Below are 6000 nucleotides of genomic sequence, written 5' to 3' on the forward strand. Positions count from 1 at the left end.
AAATTTCACATTTATTTGTCCTTGTCACTTCAGAGCCTTCCAATCTCACAGACACCTCATAGTATGCCTTATAAATGTGCTGAGTCAGGAGAGACATGGGTATAGTGCCCAGAAATGTTCTTATTGTAAAAAATACAGCAGAATGATAGTTCGTTATTTGTGGACATTGAATATGAAGCAATTTATGCTATTTATGACCTCCCCAATCACCAGATTCATACCTATTTGATCCTTTATGAAAAGTTCTAGAAAACCTGGAAGATTTTGTTCTGAAATATGGTACAGAATTTCACTATACACCATTCAGTTCTTGCGTGATAGCAGTTCCTAAAGGATTTAGGCTGAAAGCAAAGGATGGCCTACTCATTATGGCCCTTGAGATCCATATGTTGTTACTTTTGGTTATTGAATACATCCAATTAAATAGCTCTCTGTTGGCATGTCTATGCAGTGCCAGTCAGCACTTATAGATAACATGGGCTTTCAAATAAATAAAATAAGCAGTCCGTTCTCAAGCAGAATTTAAATAAAATAGTTTATTTTTTGCTTATGTATTGCACCTTTTATTTAAAATCTTAATAAAACCATTACAAAACTAAAATTGTTAATTTAACAAACTGGGGGATTAAAACTCCTGTTTAGATAGGTAGGCTAATGTGACCTGACAATGTTCCTGGCAAACAGTGGGAGGAAGCAAACTATTTTACCACAGATATATATACAGAGGGGTCTATTTATAAAAGGTAAAATTGTATCATTTAGCTTTCTTCAGCCTTTTATTTAACACTTATTTACTGAATGCAATTTAAAGTTTTGTTGCTTTCTAGATGTGATGGATCTAGAGAGGTATCCTAAAATTATTAATAAATATCTGTAAATAGGAACTTGCTTAGATAAGAGAATCTGATGGACAATCACTACAGAACTTTGTCTTCTGTTGCTCAGTATTTGCAATACTCAGGGAGGGGAGTGTACTTGGATTAATTAAAAAATGTGAACAGGTCTCACTATGGCGTGCCAATGACTCGAATGCTCTTCTTTCAGCAGCATAAGCAAAGTAATTGTGAAATCTGATCATATTTATCTAGTCCCACAGACTTCCTCTGCATTATAAAATTATAGTAATAACAATTATAATGAATATTATTAAATACCTCAGGTCTTTGTCAGTTTATAGACAGCTTTTAGGTCTGCAGGATAATTTGAGGCTGCCATTTAAAAAAGATCCCTCCTGTCAAAGCAAAATATGTCCAGTGCAGGGTTCTCCAGAGTCCCAGTGATCTCCACCTCACTTTATGTTGCTTTTGGCTTATTGTGAGGTGGCAAAGGACTTCACCTGTGTGAGCTAAAAGTTTTGATTGACTACACTACAGCAAATTGGTACATTTGCCTCTCACAAATCCAGTTCTTTGTTGCAGTTTACACAAGAGGTACACTTGAGGTAGTGGCAGCAGTGACTCTGGGTGGGGAACCCATTGTAGGACACAGGAAACAATATAAGGGTCAGAGGGCTTTTGTTTAATGGTAGACCTAGAAGGACCAGCAAACTAAAAGTTTAATATTGTAATGAAAAAAAAAATAATCAGTCTTGCTTTTTTGTATTCACTACCTGTCTTGCTCTGTTTTACCAGAACAACCACTTGAAATATCTTTTAGGTCCAATGACTTTTATCTGTAAAACCACTTTGTTTAAAGGCTCAATTTTTTAACTTCATGCATTCTGTGCATGTTGGTAAAAAAACCTGTGTGCAGCAGCCCCCCCCCCCCCCCCGTTCCAGTGGACACAAGTATACATTACAGCCTTCGCAGCTTGGACAGACATATATATAGCAACAAATATATATAATATATATAAATATGCATATAAAGCAACCGGCATCAAAGGCCAATGTTTTGGGACCTAGCAGGATTCTTTTTTCAAGGCACACATCCTTATTTTCCTATGACTGCATGGTGGTGCCATCCACCAATTCACTATAGCACTCTACATACACTGTGGGCAAGCCTGTATTGAGTGTGACAAATAGAGTAGATAAATAGTGTGTGAAAAATACAGTAGATAAATATTAGAATGTATAAAAAAATACATACGACAAGAACAAAGCAGACACGTCACTTAAACATATTTGAGCTAGTTAAAGCATTTTTTTGCTGGTGACAGCAGTTAAATTCCATGCTATTTTTGGACGAAGTTAAACAATAAAAAAAAAATTTGGCTAGTTTCTGGAGGCAGTTTCACTCCTATTTCTTCAGAAAAAGAACAGGCCTTAACATTGAGTTAAAAGACAATTTCCAACACATACGCCCTGAAATAAAGTTGACATGTAGATAATATAAGCAATAAATATATGTTCTGTTAAAAAATGGATATGTGCTATTTTATTTACTAAATGTTATATTTTGTGAAGAAAATGATTGTCCTGGAGGATTTGCAAACTGCCGTGAAAATAGGGAGGGCTAGCCTTACCATGTAGCCTCCTAGTTTTGTCCACATACTGTATGTATAGGTGTGCAACAAATTCTCTCGGTGCTCAGATGATCATGGTCCTTTGCAGGTTCCCACAACAACATAACAACATTGTTATTCAGGTTGAAAAATAAAAGTCTATTGAGTTTAACCAAGGGGAAAAAAAACCTATAAATAAATAGTAAACCTCCATACACAGAACCCTATGCCCACTGGGGATTCTGAAGAAGGCAAAAGAAAACTTACAAATCACGGTCCAATTTGCTCCATTAGGAAAAAAATTCTTCCTGCTCCCCAACAGCAATCAGATATTCCCTGGATCAACAATCGCTGGTGTTATTACTGATAGATGTTAAATATCCAGTTATATTCTGTGCATAGTAAGATGAAAAAATGCATACTCTTCAGCTGTGCAGTTAAACCTACTTTTTAAACTCACTGTCATCTTTTTAAGGATGTCCAGGCCAATAGAGGGTACATATGTGGCAGTTATGCTGCATAACCAAAAGTAACTTTAGAATCAATCACCTCTTTTCTGATGGAGGACTTCATATATGCCAATGTTATCGATTTTTACACATTGTAAAAGGAAGTAAATATAAATAAATATTAAACATATTATATATTAGAACTTTATTTCAGAATACCTATTGATAGTTTTCCTTTAGGCTTTGTTATAATAGGTCATTTGTTTTCCAACAGAAAAGAGCATGACGTTTATCAAGCATCCCCAGCAGCTTTCTTGCAGACCTCATAGGCTCCAGTCTGGAAGTTTTGAATACCGATCCTAAAGCTGAATTGCAGGCATGATCTTTTTTGCAACTTACAATTGGTTAATCTTGGACCAATGTAAGTATGCATATCTTACATTTGAGGGGCCGCTTGGGAAGGGCAATGTAGTAGTCAGCGCTAAATGTAGATGAAATAAAGCCAGCAGCACGATCTTCTGCAATGAATGAGTTTAAATGGCTATGATTAAGGCTACACGCCAAAATGCATAAGCCCTGTATTCTTTTGTACGACACCTGGATTAATAAACTCATTAATTGCGGAAAATCGAACTGCCAGCTCTCTTTCATCTACATGTTTACTCTGGTGCTTGGAGGACACTAAAAGCCAGTTCACCCACCGATCACCACCTTGGGGAATTACAGGTGTTTTCTACTATATTTAAGTAGTCAGCGCTACAGTGATAGCCGTGATCTTCTGAGTCCTGTGTTGAGTTGCTTCACCTCTGCACACTGACCACCAGGCAAGTTGGCACGGCTACGCAAATCGCTGTAGCTGTACGTAGCTCCTTTAAGATGTCACAGCAGGCGCACGCACGCTGTTGGAGGCGCACGCACACCGCTGGAGCCGTGCATGCCTTATGTTCCCAAAGCCGATGCGCGTGCCCGATGGGAGCGATGACCGCCAGTCACCCGCGATCGTTTGTGACAAGGCGAGAATCGGGATTTGTGTGTGTAAACATTAGGGGTGCAACGGATCGTCACCGATCTGTGATCCGAACGGTTCAACCTGTTCGGAACAGCACACACGCGATCCGCGGAGCGCTCCGCTGCCTCGGCCTTAGGAAAGGCCGTGGCTTCGGCCTACCTCCGGAGCGGCGGCTATCTTGGTACACCCGGCGGTGTATTGTCATATTCTGCTCCCCATCATAGAATGCTCCGGAAGTGACGTTCCATCCCCGCCATCTTGCTACACCCCACACTCGTCCACAGTAAGGATACACTAAGAAGGGGGAAAGCGGAATTGTTGTTACACCCACCGGAGTTTTGCATTTTACATGTATTTATAAAAGTAAAGTCAGTTTATATAGTGAAATACAGGACTTTGAACTCCGTCACACTGCTTAGATGTTGAATTTTAAAAGCAGCGAACTTCTGTCAGATTAGCAAACCTGTGAGATGAGCAGGGTTGCCGCTGCTTTTAAAATTGAAGATCTAAGTAGTCAGAGGGAGTTGTAAGTACTGTATTTCACTATATAAACTCACTTTACTGTTATAAATACGTGTAAACTGCAAAATTCCGGTGGGTGTAACAACATATCCGCTTTCCCCCTTTTTAGTGTATCCTTACTGTGGACAAGTGTGGGGTGTAGCAAGATGGAGGCGTCAGAACGTCACTTCCGTAGCAAACTGCGATGCACAGTGCGAAATTTCTGGCCACAACGTCACTTCCAGAGCATTCTATGATGGGGAGGAATATGACAATACAGTGGCGGTGAGCTGCACGCTGACGTCATCACCCCTCAACTCAACCCCTCAACACGTGGATCTGATCTGGCCGGCTTCTATTCTGTAAGGTATGTATACAGTGGGGAGTCTGTGGATATTACAGCAGTGGGGGAGATTGTGGATATTACAGTGGGGGAGATTGTGGATATTACAGTTGGGGTTATGTTTATTTGTCTTGTCTTTTTTTTTTTTTGCTGATCCGAAAATGATCCGATCCATGATCTCTGGTCCGAGGTATGATCCGAACCGTGATTTTTTGTTCCGTTGCACCCCTAGTAAACATACAAATCCCGGTTCTCTCAGGGGAGAGGAGACAAATCGTATGTACATACTAAGTATGAACAAGATCGGTCTCCTCCCCTAGTCAGTCCTATTCCCCCTACAGTTAGAACACACCTAGGGAACACATTTAACCCCTTGATCGCCCCCTAGTGTTAACCCCTTCCTTACCAGTAGGGATGAGCCGAACACCCCCCTGTTCAGTTCGCACCAGAACATGCGAACAGGCAAAAAATTTGTTCGAACACGCGAACACCGTTTGAGTCTATGGGACACCAACATGAATAATCAAAAGTTCTAATTTTAAAGGCTTATATGCAAGTTATTGTCATAAAAAGTGTTTGGGGACCCGGGTCCTGCCCCAATGCAAAAAAAGTTTTAAAAACGGCTGTTTTTTCGGGAGCAGTGATTTTAATAATGCTTAAAGTCAAACAATAAAAGTGTAATATCCCTTTAAATTTCGTACCTGGGGGGTGTCTATAGTATGCCTGTAAAGGGGCGCATGTTTCCCGTGTTTAGAACAGTCTGACAGCAAAATGACATTTCAAAGGAAAAAAAGTCATTTAAAACTACTCGCGGCTATTAATGCATTGCCAGTCCGACAATACACATAGAAGTTCATTGATAAAAACGGCATGGGAATTCCCCACAGGGGAACCCCCGAACCAAAATTAAAAAAAAAAAAGACGTAGGGGGTCCCCCTAAATTCCATACCAGGCCCTTCAGGTCTGGTATGGATATTAAGGGGAACCCCGCGCCAAAATTTAAAAAAAAAACGGCGTGGGGTCCCCCAAAAATCCATACCAGACCCTTATCCGAGCACACAACCTGCCAGGCCACAGGAAAAGAGGGGGGACAAGAGAGTGCCCCCCCTGAACCGTACCAGACCACATGCCCTCAACATTGGGAGGGTGCTTTGGGGTAGCCTCCCAAAACACCTTGTCCCCATGTTGATGAGGACAAGTGCCTCATCCTCACAACCCTGGCCGGTGGTTGTGGGGGTCTGCGGGCTGGGGG

This window comes from Aquarana catesbeiana, linkage group LG08, assembly GCF_042186555.1.
Source record: "Aquarana catesbeiana isolate 2022-GZ linkage group LG08, ASM4218655v1, whole genome shotgun sequence".
NCBI classification, from domain to species: Eukaryota; Metazoa; Chordata; class Amphibia; order Anura; family Ranidae; genus Aquarana; species Aquarana catesbeiana.